The sequence below is a fragment of the Neoarius graeffei genome, chromosome 3, assembly GCF_027579695.1.
Source record: "Neoarius graeffei isolate fNeoGra1 chromosome 3, fNeoGra1.pri, whole genome shotgun sequence".
In the NCBI taxonomy this organism is placed as follows: Eukaryota; Metazoa; Chordata; class Actinopteri; order Siluriformes; family Ariidae; genus Neoarius; species Neoarius graeffei.
Window position 1 is genome coordinate 24,461,510 of NC_083571.1, and position 15,476 is coordinate 24,476,985.

At 44.0% G+C, this 15,476-nt stretch overlaps 9 non-coding genes and 1 pseudogene across 9 annotated transcripts; 4 read left to right on the forward strand and 6 right to left on the reverse strand.

The window, feature by feature from the left end:
- Nucleotides 1–1,143: 1,143 nt before the first annotated feature.
- trnaq-cug (transfer RNA glutamine (anticodon CUG)) lies at nucleotides 1,144–1,215 on the reverse strand. Its single transcript has one exon. It is a non-coding gene; the product is annotated as a tRNA-Gln (tRNA).
- A 1,237-nt stretch (nucleotides 1,216–2,452) lies between these two features.
- Nucleotides 2,453–2,526, forward strand: trnai-aau (transfer RNA isoleucine (anticodon AAU)). Its single transcript has one exon. It is a non-coding gene; the product is annotated as a tRNA-Ile (tRNA).
- Nucleotides 2,527–3,856: 1,330 nt separating this feature from the next.
- trnaq-cug (transfer RNA glutamine (anticodon CUG)) lies at nucleotides 3,857–3,928 on the reverse strand. Its single transcript has one exon. It is a non-coding gene; the product is annotated as a tRNA-Gln (tRNA).
- A 1,237-nt stretch (nucleotides 3,929–5,165) lies between these two features.
- On the forward strand, nucleotides 5,166–5,239 carry trnai-aau (transfer RNA isoleucine (anticodon AAU)). Its single transcript has one exon. It is a non-coding gene; the product is annotated as a tRNA-Ile (tRNA).
- Nucleotides 5,240–6,580: 1,341 nt separating this feature from the next.
- On the reverse strand, nucleotides 6,581–6,652 carry trnaq-cug (transfer RNA glutamine (anticodon CUG)). Its single transcript has one exon. It is a non-coding gene; the product is annotated as a tRNA-Gln (tRNA).
- Nucleotides 6,653–7,889: 1,237 nt separating this feature from the next.
- trnai-aau (transfer RNA isoleucine (anticodon AAU)) lies at nucleotides 7,890–7,963 on the forward strand. The gene has a single exon. It is a non-coding gene; the product is annotated as a tRNA-Ile (tRNA).
- Nucleotides 7,964–9,305: 1,342 nt separating this feature from the next.
- trnaq-cug (transfer RNA glutamine (anticodon CUG)) lies at nucleotides 9,306–9,374 on the reverse strand. Its single transcript has one exon. It is a non-coding gene; the product is annotated as a tRNA-Gln (tRNA).
- Nucleotides 9,375–10,607: 1,233 nt separating this feature from the next.
- Nucleotides 10,608–10,681, forward strand: trnai-aau (transfer RNA isoleucine (anticodon AAU)). Its single transcript has one exon. It is a non-coding gene; the product is annotated as a tRNA-Ile (tRNA).
- Nucleotides 10,682–12,031: 1,350 nt separating this feature from the next.
- On the reverse strand, nucleotides 12,032–12,103 carry trnaq-cug (transfer RNA glutamine (anticodon CUG)). Its single transcript has one exon. It is a non-coding gene; the product is annotated as a tRNA-Gln (tRNA).
- Nucleotides 12,104–12,824: 721 nt separating this feature from the next.
- Nucleotides 12,825–14,876, reverse strand: LOC132882512 (kelch-like protein 10; annotated as a pseudogene).
- Between the last annotated feature and the right edge of the window lie 600 nt (nucleotides 14,877–15,476).

A 15,476-nucleotide genomic window follows, 5' to 3' on the forward strand; every position in this document is an offset into this window, starting at 1 on the left:
AAGCATAAAATCTGAATATTTTAAGAAACATCTTTATTAGCTTTACTGGCAAAGTAGAATTGCGAGCGGGATTTCTCAGCTATGAATAGGGCAAGCACATAGAAATTCAGTATTCCTTTGTATATTTTTTTGATGTAATAGAAATTTTTAGTGCTTTGATGATGAAGAAAATGTACTTTTTATCCATAGATTAAAACAGACCTCAGGAATAGGCTCCAAGGGGAACACCTGGCAGCCTGCTTACGAATCTCCATAAATGGTCCCGAACCCAATGACTTCCCTTACGATAGGGCACTTGAGTTTTTTTTCAGGAAGCCACGCAGAATTAAATGTTCTGATAGGGCATGCAGGCTTTGCACCAATTAGGGTAATGCGTTTTGATTATTGTTAGTTGCCTTGGTGTTACAGGGATGCAAACACAACCATGGTCAACAAAGAGTGAGGTAGCGTGGCGACGCGGACCCCACACACACACACACAATATCAGTCAGACAACAGTTTCAACAAAACAGAACATTTATTAATTACTATTATTTATTAATTCAGTTCCCAATCCATCTTCAGTTCCCCACCCCAAAGTCAGTCCATCTTTACTCCTTTTTCTTCCTTTTCTTTGCCACTTCCTGAAGTTTGTGTAGTGCCTTGGATGTATGCACCACGAACTCATAACACACACATGGGTTACACATTACCATTTGATCACTCGATGTTCTAAAATAGCAGCTAGTCGGGTGCTAATGGTTAGCATTTTAAGTAAGTCAGACAGCCACAAGCTTTAATAAGACCAATTCTTGCACGTATAGAACGGTATTACGGCACCTAAATATTATCTAGGAACAAAAAACAATAGTCTTTAACCCGTGTAGACACTACGTTGAGAACATAGACAGTCATCATGCAACTCCTCAAATAACATTACGTTTTTCAGGCGTTTTTTACCCCAAGGATAGGTCATGGCTAATATGGTTAGATGAAGGAGGCTAGGTTACGAGAGACAAAGTTAAAAAATATGTATATATACGGTATCTTGAAGAGAACTTGTTCCATGTTGATGGAAACAAAGGGTTTGGGATATGCAAGCTTGCTCAAAAGCAGCCTTCAGGTGAAATACATTATTTAAAGAGGTGCAAAGAGCAGCTTCAGAGGTTCCACTGAGAGTTGAACTCAAACCACTGGATTCAGAGTCCAGAGTGCTAACCATTACACCATGGAACCAAGACACAGCTGCAAGATTGTTTTTACCATCAAATTACTGCCATATAACTGACCTCGCTCTGGCAAAAAATTTAGCACCCACTTGGTCAAAGGTGTACACAAACCACCAATCCCGATACCCGGGAATGAATCAGGGACCTTCAGTCTTACGCTCTCCCTACTGAGCTATTTCAGCATGCCCTACAGGGTTTAACTCATGGCTTCTTCCATGCAGTCGGATACAGCCTTTGGCCCTTGTGAAATGTATGCAGCAAGCAGAAATTTGTTTTTGAGATCACATTCCATTATATTACATTATAGGCATTAAGCAGATGTACAACATCAACTCATCAGACTTGGAGGTAGACCGCCAGATTCAAGCTGCCACCAAAGCCTTCGGTGCTTTACAAAAGCAACTATGGTCTCGCCATGACATCAAGAGAACCAGCAAGTTGAAAGTATACAACGCCGCAGTCTTATCACCTCTGCTTTATGCCAACGAATGTATGAGGCTCTACGGTAAACACTTCAAGTATCTCACCAGGCTACAACTGCGATACCTGCATCAAATCCTCAAAATAAGATGGCAGGACAAGGTCCCCGATGTAGAAGTCCTCAGGCGAGCCAAAACAGTAAGCCTGGAAACACTTATCACAGCCTCCCAACTTCGTTGGGCTGGACACGTCTGGCGCACGCTTGACACGCGACTACCCGAAGCCGTTTTCTACGGAGAACTGAGCCTAGGAAAGAGGCTGACAGAAACAAGGAGGACAGAAACTGAGGTACAAAGACGTTTGGAAGAGGAACATGAAGAATGCCCTCATTATCGATCAGTCTTTTAAAACTACCTAATTTCCTGACATGGGATCCTTGGCCTGCTTCTCCTTCTTTTGACGCATGTTTCAGGAAGCAGATGTTGCTTTATTGTTCAGTGTGAGCAATTGGGTCGAGGTTGGTGAGAAGTGGTTCTTCAGAGCACATGGTGGCTTTTGGACCACCATGTTGAAGAAGGGAAGTAGGTGTGCATCCTTCTTTCACATTGTTAAAGCTATCCATGCTGACTTTGCTCAGTAGATAGAATACGTTTTTGAGACTGGATGTCGGGATTTTCATCCCCCTGTGTAAATACTGTATGTGAGTGGGTCGAACTGTGGGCTTCAAAACAATAATCAAGAGAAAAGACATCTGTTCAAGGCAAAGTCACTGCCTCGTCACTATTTAGTGAAGCACCTCAGCAGCCATGACATTTTTTTTCTTTGGTCAGTTAGCTCAGTTGGTTAGAGTGTGGTGCTAATAACACCAAGGTCACAGGTTCAATCCCTGTACTGGCCAGTTCTCTCCTTTACAGGTCCTGTTGTTGTCAGGACAGGGGAAGCCTTTTTCTGTTGAGGGAAATGTTCTGCAAAACAAGAGCTTCTCTGGTTGTTTTGCAAAATGTCAATCGATTCCTTGTATCTGGATGTGCCGTTGAAATACAGTTACTCAACTGATTGCAGGACGCAGGAAATTCAAATACACGCATGAGATTGCCTCAAAGAGAAGCACTAATGAATCTCGTAAAAATCAGTGCTCCTTTTTCAATTCATCTAATTGTGCTTCATTTTGAAAGTAACTTTAATTTCATAAACTCTAAAAGGTATCTTTAGTTGCTTGAATCACTCAAAACCACTCCAAAACATAGCAGTTACCGAAGGATCCAGGAAGGTAGTAGCCATTGTTAGGGTATGATAGACGGTCTTTTTCTTTGTATTTTCTCTTCTCTTATTCACCACTAAATAATACAGTCATTAGCTAACTGCTTTTCCAGAAAGTCCATAGTGAGAATTCACCAGTTGACCACTATTTCATTCTGAGCGGACTGACTCAGGTGTTTTTCATTTAAAGTGCACAGGATCTGATCAGAACTTGAGCTCGTTCACAGCCCAACCCACACAATCCAATCTGGCAACAGAGGGTACAATGGATGGTCCATCACACCATGTGAGCAGACCAAGTGAGTTAAACATTGATGGGCAGTTATCACTCTGATTTGGTTCTAGGGGCACAGCCAATTATGCTTTCCATCCATCCATTATCTGTAACCACTTATCTTGTACAGGGTCGCAAGCAAGGTGGGGCCTATTCCAGCTGACTATGGGCGAGAGGCAGGGCACACCCTGGACAAGTCACCAGATCATCACAGAGCTAACACATAAAGACAAACAACCATTCACACCTACAGTCAATTTAGACCCACCAATTAACCTAACCTGCATGTCTTCAGGGGAAAACAGAGCACCCAGAGGAAACCCACACAGGCACAGGAAGAACATGCATACTCCACACAGAAAGGCCCCCATCAGCCACTGGGCTCAAACCCAGAACATGCTGGCTGTGAGGCGACAGCGTTAACCACTACACGACTGTGCCACCGCCAACTGTTCTAATGCTCCCCGAGCCACCATGTTGCACCCAAATCCAGACCTATAGTGCCCAATATCATTGAAGCTGTGATGGTACTGGAATAAACCTCAGATCCAAAATTGCAGAAGTGGACCATACCTATCTTGAAGAGAACTTGTTCCATGTTGATGGAAACAAAGGGTTTGGGATATGCAAGCTTGCTCAAAAGCAGCCTTTAGGTGAAATACATTATTTAAAGAGGTGCAAAGAGCAGCTTCAGAGGTTCCACTGAGAGTTGAACTCAGACCACTAGATTCAGAGTCCAGAGTGCTAACCATTACACCATGGAACCAAGACAGAGCTGCAAGATTGTTTTTACCATCAAATTACTGCCATATAACTGACCTCGCTCTGGCAAAAAATTTAGCACCCACTTGGCCAAAGGTGTACACAAACCACCAATCCCGATACCCGGGAATGAATCAGGGACCTTCAGTCTTACGCTCTCCCTACTGAGCTATTTCAGCATGCCCTACAGGGTTTAACTCATGGCTTCTTCCATGCAGTCGGATACAGCCTTTGGCCCTTGTGAAATGTATGCAGCAAGCAGAAATTTGTTTTTGAGATCACATTCCATTATATTACATTATAGGCATTAAGCAGATGCACAACATCAACTCATCAGACTTGGAGGTAGACCGCCAGATTCAAGCTGCCACCAAAGCCTTCGGTGCTTTACAAAAGCAACTATGGTCTCGCCATGACATCAAGAGAACCAGCAAGTTGAAAGTATACAACGCCGCAGTCTTATCACCTCTGCTTTACGCCAACGAATGTATGAGGCTCTACGGTAAACACTTCAAGTATCTGACCAGGCTACAACTGCGATACCTGCATCAAATCCTCAAAATAAGATGGCAGGACAAGGTCCCCGATGTAGAAGTCCTCAGGCGAGCCAAAACAGTAAGCGTGGAAACACTTATCACAGCCTCCCAACTTCGTTGGGCTGGACACGTCTGGCGCACGCTTGACACGCGACTACCCGAAGCCGTTTTCTATGGAGAACTGAGCCTAGGAAAGAGGCTGACAGAAACAAGGAGGACAGCAACTGAGGTACAAAGACGTTTGGAAGAGGAACATGAAGAATGCCCTCATTATCGATCAGTCTTTTAAAACTACCTAATTTCCTGACATGGGATCCTTGGCCTGCTTCTCCTTCTTTTGACGCATGTTTCAGGAAGCAGATGTTGCTTTATTGTTCAGTGTGAGCAATTGGGTCGAGGTTGGTGAGAAGTGGTTCTTCAGAGCACATGGTGGCTTTTGGACCACCATGTTGAAGAAGGGAAGTAGGTGTGCATCCTTCTTTCACATTGTTAAAGCTATCCATGCTGACTTTGCTCAGTAGATAGAATACGTTTTTGAGACTGGATGTCGGGATTTTCATCCCCCTGTGTAAATACTGTATGTGAGTGGGTCGAACTGTGGGCTTCAAAACAATAATCAAGAGAAAAGACATCTGTTCAAGGCAAAGTCACTGCCTCGTCACTATTTAGTGAAGCACCTCAGCAGCCATGACATATTTCTTCTTTGGCCAGTTAGCTCAGTTGGTTAGATTGTGGTGCTAATATCACCAAGGTCACAGGTTCAATCCCTGTACTGGCCAGTTCTCTCCTTTACAGGTCCTGTTGTTGTCAGGACAGGGGAAACCTTGTTCTGTTGAGGGAAATGTTCTGCAAAACAAGAGCTTCTCTGGTTGTTTTGCAAAATGTCAATCGATTCCTTGTATCTGGATGTGCCGTTGAAATACAGCAACTCAACTGATTGCAGGACGCAGGAATTCAAATACACGCATGAGATTGCCTCAAAGAGAAGCACTAATGAATCTCGTAAAAATCAGTGCTCCTTTTTCAATTCATCTAATTGTGCTTCATTTTGAAAGTAACTTTAATTTCATAAACTCTAAAAGGTATCTTTAGTTGCTTGAATCACTCAAAACCACTCCAAAACATAGCAATTACCGAAGGATCCAGGAAGGTAGTAGCCATTGTTAGGGTATGATAGACAGATAGATGGTCTTTTTCTTTGTATTTTCTCTTCTCTTATTCACCACTAAATAATACAGTCATTAGCTAACTGCTTTTCCAGAAAGTCCATAGTGAGAATTCACCAGTTGAACACTATTTCATTCTGAGCGGACTGACTCAGGTGTTTTTCATTTAAAGTGCACAGGATCTGATCAGAACTTGAGCTCGTTCACAGCCCAACCCACACAATCCAATCTGGCATCAGAGGGTACAATGGATGGTCCATCACACCATGTGAGCAGACCAAGTGAGTTAAACATTGATGGGCAGTTATCACTCTGATTTGGTTCTAGGGGCACAGCCAATTATGCTTTCCATCCATCCATCCATTATCTGTAACCACTTATCTTGTACAGGGTCGCAAGCAAGGTGGGGCCTATTCCAGCTGACTATGGGCGAGAGGCAGGGCACACCCTGGACAAGTCACCAGATCATCACAGGGCTAACACATAAAGACAAACAACCATTCACACCTACAGTCAATTTAGACCCACCAATTAACCTAACCTGCATGTCTTCAGGGGAAAACAGAGCACCCAGAGGAAACCCACACAGGCACAGGAAGAACATGCATACTCCACACAGAAAGGCCCCCATCAGCCACTGGGCTCAAACCCAGAACATGCTGGCTGTGAGGCGACAGCGTTAACCACTACACGACTGTGCCACCGCCAACTGTTCTAATGCTCCCCGAGCCACCATGTTGCACCCAAATCCAGACCTATAGTGCCCAATATCATTGAAGCTGTGATGGTACTGGAATAAACCTCAGATCCAAAATTGCAGAAGTGGACCATACCTATCTTGAAGAGAACTTGTTCCATGTTGATGGAAACAAAGGGTTTGGGATATGCAAGCTTGCTCAAAAGCAGCCTTCAGGTGAAATACATTATTTAAAGAGGTGCAAAGAGCAGCTTCAGAGGTTGCACTGAGAGTTGAACTCAGACCACTGGATTCAGAGTCCAGAGTGCTAACCATTACACCATGGAACCAAGACACAGCTGTAAGATTGTTTTTACCATCAAATTACTGCCATACAACTGACCTCGCTCTGGCAAAAAATTTAGCACCCACTTGGCCAAAGGTGTACACAAACCACCAATCCCGATACCCGGGAATGAATCAGGGACCTTCAGTCTTACGCTCTCCCTACTGAGCTATTTCAGCATGCCCTACAGGGTTTAACTCATGGCTTCTTCCATGCAGTCGGATACAGCCTTTGGCCCTTGTGAAATGTATGCAGCAAGCAGAAATTTGTTTTTGAGATCACATTCCATTATATTACATTATAGGCATTAAGCAGATGCACAACATCAACTCATCAGACTTGGAGGTAGACCGCCAGATTCAAGCTGCCACCAAAGCCTTCGGTGCTTTACAAAAGCAACTATGGTCTCGCCATGACATCAAGAGAACCAGCAAGTTGAAAGTATACAACGCCGCAGTCTTATCACCTCTGCTTTACGCCAACGAATGTATGAGGCTCTACGGTAAACACTTCAAGTATCTGACCAGGCTACAACTGCGATACCTGCATCAAATCCTCAAAATAAGATGGCAGGACAAGGTCCCCGATGTAGAAGTCCTCAGGCGAGCCAAAACAGTAAGCGTGGAAACACTTATCACAGCCTCCCAACTTCGTTGGGCTGGACACGTCTGGCGCACGCTTGACACGCGACTACCCGAAGCCGTTTTCTACGGAGAACTGAGCCTAGGAAAGAGGCTGACAGAAACAAGGAGGACAGAAACTGAGGTACAAAGACGTTTGGAAGAGGAACATGAAGAATGCCCTCATTATCGATCAGTCTTTTAAAACTACCTAATTTCCTGACATGGGATCCTTGGCCTGCTTCTCCTTCTTTTGACGCATGTTTCAGGAAGCAGATGTTGCTTTATTGTTCAGTGTGAGCAATTGGGTCGAGGTTGGTGAGAAGTGGTTCTTCAGAGCACATGGTGGCTTTTGGACCACCATGTTGAAGAAGGGAAGTAGGTGTGCATCCTTCTTTCACATTGTTAAAGCTATCCATGCTGACTTTGCTCAGTAGATAGAATACCTTTTTGAGACTGGATGTCGGGATTTTCATCCCCCTGTGTAAATACTGTATGTGAGTGGGTCGAACTGTGGGCTTCAAAACAATAATCAAGAGAAAAGACATCTGTTCAAGGCAAAGTCACTGCCTCGTCACTATTTAGTGAAGCACCTCAGCAGCCATGACATTTTTTTTCTTTGGCCAGTTAGCTCAGTTGGTTAGAGTGTGGTGCTAATAACACCAAGGTCACAGGTTCAATCCCTGTACTGGCCAGTTCTCTCCTTTACAGGTCCTGTTGTTGTCAGGACAGGGGAAGCCTTTTTCTGTTGAGGGAAATGTTCTGCAAAACAAGAGCTTCTCTGGTTGTTTTGCAAAATGTCAATCGATTCCTTGTATCTGGATGTGCCATTGAAATACAGTAACTCAACTGATTGCAGGACGCAGGAAATTCAAATACACGCATGAGATTGCCTCAAAGAGAAGCACTAATGAATCTCGTAAAAATCAGTGCTCCTTTTTCAATTCATCTAATTTTGCTTCATTTTGAAAGTAACTTTAATTTCATAAACTCTAAAAGGTATCTTTAGTTGCTTGAATCACTCAAAACCACTCCAAAACATAGCAATTACCGAAGGATCCAGGAAGGTAGTAGCCATTGTTAGGGTATGATAGACAGATAGATGGTCTTTTTCTTTGTATTTTCTCTTCTCTTATTCACCACTAAATAATACAGTCATTAGCTAACTGCTTTTCCAGAAAGTCCATAGTGAGAATTCACCAGTTGACCACTATTTCATTCTGAGGGGACTGACTCAGGTGTTTTTCATTTAAAGTGCACAGGATCTGATCAGAACTTGAGCTCGTTCACAGCCCAACCCACACAATCCAATCTGGCAACAGAGGGTACAATGGATGGTCCATCACACCATGTGAGCAGACCAAGTGAGTTAAACATTGATGGGCAGTTATCACTCTGATTTGGTTCTAGGGGCACAGCCAATTATGCTTTCCATCCATCCATCCATTATCTGTAACCACTTATCTTGTACAGGGTCGCAAGCAAGGTGGGGCCTATTCCAGCTGACTATGGGCGAGAGGCAGGGCACACCCTGGACAAGTCACCAGATCATCACAGGGCTAACACATAAAGACAAACAACCATTCACACCTACAGTCAATTTAGACCCACCAATTAACCTAACCTGCATGTCTTCAGGGGAAAACAGAGCACCCAGAGGAAACCCACACAGGCACAGGAAGAACATGCATACTCCACACAGAAAGGCCCCCATCAGCCACTGGGCTCAAACCCAGAACATGCTGGCTGTGAGGCGACAGCGTTAACCACTACACGACTGTGCCACCGCCAACTGTTCTAATGCTCCCCGAGCCACCATGTTGCACCCAAATCCAGACCTATAGTGCCCAATATCATTGAAGCTGTGATGGTACTGGAATAAACCTCAGATCCAAAATTGCAGAAGTGGACCATACCTATCTTGAAGAGAACTTGTTCTATGTTGATGGAAACAAAGGGTTTGGGATATGCAAGCTTGCTCAAAAGCAGCCTTCAGGTGAAATACATTATTTAAAGAGGTGCAAAGAGCAGCTTCAGAGGTTCCACTGAGAGTTGAACTCAGACCACTGGATTCAGAGTCCAGAGTGCTAACCATTACACCATGACACAGCTGCAAGATTGTTTTTACCATCAAATTACTGCCATATAACTGACCTCGCTCTGGCAAAAAATTTAGCACCCACTTGGCCAAAGGTGTACACAAACCACCAATCCCGATACCCGGGAATGAATCAGGGACCTTCAGTCTTACGCTCTCCCTACTGAGCTATTTCAGCATGCCCTACAGGGTTTAACTCATGGCTTCTTCCATGCAGTCGGATACAGCCTTTGGCCCTTGTGAAATGTATGCAGCAAGCAGAAATTTGTTTTTGAGATCACATTCCATTATATTACATTATAGGCATTAAGCAGATGCACAACATCAACTCATCAGACTTGGAGGTAGACCGCCAGATTCAAGCTGCCACCAAAGCCTTCGGTGCTTTACAAAAGCAATTATGGTCTCGCCATGACATCAAGAGAACCAGCAAGTTGAAAGTATACAACGCCGCAGTCTTATCACCTCTGCTTTACGCCAACGAATGTATGAGGCTCTACGGTAAACACTTCAAGTATCTGACCAAGCTACAACTGCGATACCTGCATCAAATCCTCAAAATAAGATGGCAGGACAAGGTCCCTGATGTAGAAGTCCTCAGGCGAGCCAAAACAGTAAGCGTGGAAACACTTATCACAGCCTCCCAACTTCGTTGGGCTGGACACGTCTGGCGCACGCTTGACACGCGACTACCCGAAGCCGTTTTCTACGGAGAACTGAGCCTAGGAAAGAGGCTGACAGAAACAAGGAGGACAAAAACTGAGGTACAAAGACGTTTGGAAGAGGAACATGAAGAATGCCCTCATTATCGATCAGTCTTTTAAAACTACCTAATTTCCTGACATGGGATCCTTGGCCTGCTTCTCCTTCTTTTGACGCATGTTTCAGGAAGCAGATGTTGCTTTATTGTTCAGTGTGAGCAATTGGGTCGAGGTTGGTGAGAAGTGGTTCTTCAGAGCACATGGTAGCTTTTGGACCACCATGTTGAAGAAGGGAAGTAGGTGTGCATCCTTCTTTCACATTGTTAAAGCTATCCATGCTGACTTTGCTCAGTAGATAGAATACGTTTTTGAGACTGGATGTCGGGATTTTCATCCCCCTGTGTAAATACTGTATGTGAGTGGGTCGAACTGTGGGCTTCAAAACAATAATCAAGAGAAAAGACATCTGTTCAAGGCAAAGTCACTGCCTCGTCACTATTTAGTGAAGCACCTCAGCAGCCATGCCTTTTTTTTTTCTTTGGCCATTTAGCTCAGTTGGTTAGAGTGTGGTGCTAATATCACCAAGGTCACAGGTTCAATCCCTGTACTGGCCTGTTCTCTCCTTTACAGGTCCTGTTGTTGTCAGGACAGGGGAAGCCTTTTTCTGTTGAGGGAAATGTTCTGCAAAACAAGAGCTTCTCTGGTTGTTTTGCAAAATGTCAATCGATTCCTTGTATCTGGATGTGCCATTGAAATACAGTAACTCAACTGATTGCAGGACGCAGGAAATTCAAATACACGCATGAGATTGCCTCAAAGAGAAGCACTAATGAATCTCGTAAAAATCAGTGCTCCTTTTTCAATTCATCTAATTGTGCTTCATTTTGAAAGTAACTTTAATTTCATAAACTCTAAAAGGTATCTTTAGTTGCTTGAATCACTCAAAACCACTCCAAAACATAGCAATTACCGAAGGATCCAGGAAGGTAGTAGCCATTGTTAGGGTATGATAGACAGATAGATGGTCTTTTTCTTTGTATTTTCTCTTCTCTTATTCACCACTAAATAATACAGTCATTAGCTAACTGCTTTTCCAGAAAGTCCATAGTGAGAATTCACCAGTTGAACACTATTTCATTCTGAGCGGACTGACTCAGGTGTTTTTCATTTAAAGTGCACAGGATCTGATCAGAACTTGAGCTCGTTCACAGCCCAACCCACACAATCCAATCTGGCAACAGAGGGTACAATGGATGGTCCATCACACCATGTGAGCAGACCAAGTGAGTTAAACATTGATGGGCAGTTATCACTCTGATTTGGTTCTAGGGGCACAGCCAATTATGCTTTCCATCCATCCATCCATCCATCCATTATCTGTAACCACTTATCTTGTACAGGGTCGCAAGCAAGGTGGGGCCTATTCCAGCTGACTGTGGGCGAGAGGCAGGGCACACCCTGGACAAGTCACCAGATCATCACAGGGCTAACACATAAAGACAAACAACCATTCACACCTACAGTCAATTTAGACCCACCAATTAACCTAACCTGCATGTCTTCAGGGGAAAACAGAGCACCCAGAGGAAACCCACACAGGCACAGGAAGAACATGCATACTCCACACAGAAAGGCCCCCATCAGCCACTGGGCTCAAACCCAGAACATGCTGGCTGTGAGGCGACAGCGTTAACCACTACACGACTGTGCCACCGCCAACTGTTCTAATGCTCCCCGAGCCACCATGTTGCACCCAAATCCAGACCTATAGTGCCCTATATCATTGAAGCTGTGATGGTACTGGAATAAACCTCAGATCCAAAATTGCAGAAGTGGAACATACCTATCTTGAAGAGAACTTGTTCCATGTTGATGGAAACAAAGGGTTTGGGATATGCAAGCTTGCTCAAAAGCAGCCTTCAGGTGAAATACATTATTTAAAGAGGTGCAAAGAGCAGCTTCAGAGGTTCCACTGAGAGTTGAACTCAGACCACTGGATTCAGAGTCCAGAGTGCTAACCATTACACCATGGAACCAAGACACAGCTGCAAGATTGTTTTTACCATCAAATTACTGCCATATAACTGACCTCGCTCTGGCAAAAAATTTAGCACCCACTTGGCCAAAGGTGTACACAAACCAACGAATGTATGAGGCTCTACGGTAAACTGATTGGATAAAATTAATATCATGGTGGGCTGTTCAAACTGCGGAAATAGTTTGCTCAAGCTACTTTCAAAACACTATAACTTTCCAACCTTAGAACAAAAAACTTTTGTAAGTCTTGAATAAGGTTCATCAATGTGTGTTTTATTGTTATATTTACTCTATATATTGCCCTCTGTTCCCCTTTAACAGACACTGTAGTCCAGGGGTCACGTCCCCACATGGGATCGCTTGACTTACAAATGGGATTGCAAGAGAAGCTCCTCTTTTGTTTCATTCATTTATTTTATAAATTAATATTAGAAATATTGATTATCACATCTGCCAATATTTTAAATGTTACTAGAAGCCACATTTCATTTAATAGACTATGTGTCATTTGAATCATTCTCACTATCCTGCCACGATACACTAGTGGAGTTCAGCTATAAAAATAGACAAACGTCCCAGTCCATGTGATTGATGTTAAACACAGGCTACATATTTTACTGTGCTCTTAAAATGTTCAAAATATTAATTACAAATGTAGGATGGTGAAGACTTTAGGGTCATTTGCCCAAAAAGTTCAGGAATGTCTGCTGTAGTCTATTTCTACACACACACTCGCCGCACACACTGAACACTTGTTTTGTGCATCAGTGCAATCATACTCCACTGATTATTCTCAGGTTCATATCACTCAACTGTGTTGCCATCAAATCCTCCCATTGCAGAGATACGACCGTCTAGTGTGCACACATACACACACACACAACACTGACGAGAGTGCATGAGAATCACCTAAGCCCAGGTTCTTGTGATGGGCTCAAACCTTCTCACACTGTTTAAGTAATTGTCACCACCGAATCCTCTGATGCAGTACACAAAGTCATTCAGATAAACCATCCCGTGATAGGCTCTTGGGCTCTCATCAGGGCATATCACACTGACCCAGAGATCCGCTTGCATATCATACGTTACTATGGCATAGTTGGGACTGTCATGGCTCCAGCCACCAATGGCTAGAAGAACGGCATTGGGCAGGCGAGGCTGCGTGAAGTCAGAACTGAGAGATTCATTCAGGTTGAGCCCATAGATGTTCTTCAGAACTCTGGTGATGATCGGCTTACATGCTGCATTATCTGTTACAAAAGCGTTGCTCCTCACATGTTTCATAAAGTAACTGTGCGTCAATAGCTCCATACGCACCTTGGGCAGTAACACGCCCATATGAGCGTTCCGATTCTGCGGTGCATGTCTGACCCACTGTAAGATGGTCTCAAACACCACGTTCTCCTGTTTCACGTTCAGCTCATCATTCTCAATTATCTCACCAAGCTGCTCAACCGTCAGGTCCAGGAGCTCCTCAAAGACGTGCACTATCTTCTCAAAGTTGTGTAAGTGCCCTGTCACACTACGACGTTCTCACCAGCGTTCGAGTAACGTGTTGCGAAACGCAGAGGAACGTCGAGAACGTTAGAAAAAAGTTACAAGAAAGTTAGACGAGCGTCGGCAAACGTTGGGGAACGTCGAGGGACGTCGGCGAACGCTGAGGGTGAAAAATAGTTTTGGGTGTGCACAAAAATTCAGGACGTTCTATCAAAACGCTACTTACACGTTAGAGGAACGTTACACGAAAGTTTGCGGGCGTTACTCGAACGTTACTCGAAAGTCAGGACGTTCCCTGGACGCTAGGCGGACGCCGGCCCATCAGGGTCGAGTGTCCAGCGCGTGCCTAGCGCTTGGGTAACGCTTGCCTAACGCCTGTGTAACGTCCATCTAACGTCTGTCCAGCGTGTCGCCAACGTTTTTCAGCGTTCGTCAGCGTTCGCCGAGCGTTCTTAACGCTCATGTAACGTTCTTTCAACATCTTTCTAACGTCTGTCAGCGTTCTGAATTTTTCCAGCATCTGTGTAACGTCCAGAACATTACCTGGACGCAAGGCAGACGCTACCCAAACGCTATGATAACGCTATCAAAGCGCTGTGGACGCTATGAGAACGCTAGGTTTTGCTGCTATTTTGGACCACAAACGTCGCCTGACACTGAGGGAACGTTGGCTGAGCGTTACCCAAGCGTTACAAGACATCGTTGACCTAGAAACTTAATTTGAAGAACGTCGACGTTCCCCGGCGTTTCTCAAATTTTTAAAAACGCAACCAAACGTCGAACAAAACGCTATAGTGTGACAGGGCCATAAGATAAACTGGAAGGCCTACTGCTTCAACATCTCACAGATATCAAAGTGAGGAAGACAGCAGATGCCAATGCAGTTCTCCAAACACAGCTAAGCCTTCAGGAATGCGCAGCGCTCATTCACCAGGCTGCTCACTGCCAGGTAATCAGCAGTGATCAGCAGCTCATGCACATTTTCCTCCGTGATGTTAACACGATATCTATACACATACTCCATGATCAGCTCCATCATCTTAGAGGAAATGTCAGGGACACTGTACTTATCTGGAGGGTAGCAGCTGTTAGTGAACAAAGTCGTGAAGTATGAGCTGCAGCAACACAGGATGATCTCGTGCGCGTGGAACTCAGCACCATCAACTTTGATGAGTACATCACAGAGCTTCTTCTCGAACCACAGTTCATCGATGACATTGTAGCCTGTTGTCCTCGCGTCCTTGCCATTTATTTCTCTTCTTCCTGCTTACTCATATTCAGTTCAGTGTGTTTGTGCTGATGGTACAAATGAGTTTTTAAACCCAAACTGTTTTTAAACACAAACAGTTCTAATTCCTTAAATATGTATGAATACAATATGGAGTGTATGTGAGAGAAACTCTGTAATTCAGGATAAATCTCTGTAAAGGGGGTTTGTAAAAACAGCTTTTAAAGCCTGTGTCCAAAATGTGTACATGTTCACTGTAAAGAACATTTTACTTCCCTGAAAAATGCCAGCTCCAGGGTGAAATGTCCAAATGCAATTAATTATATGTTAAAATTATGAAATATTGTTGAGGAAATAGTTATTTATTTATTTGATTGATTGATGTTTCTTTATTCAGGTAAATATCAACTTTCCATAATACATTATCATCTGTATATGATCACATACGGTGGCACGGTGGTGTAGTGGTTAGTACTGTCGCCTCACAGCAAGAAGGTCTGGGTTCAAGCCCCATGGCTGGCGAGGGTCTTTCTGTGTGGAGTTTGCATGTTCTCCCCATGTCCGCATGGGTTTCCTCTGGGTGCTCTGGTTTCCCCCACAGTCCAAAGACATGCAGGTTAGGTTAACTGGTGACTCTAAATTGACCG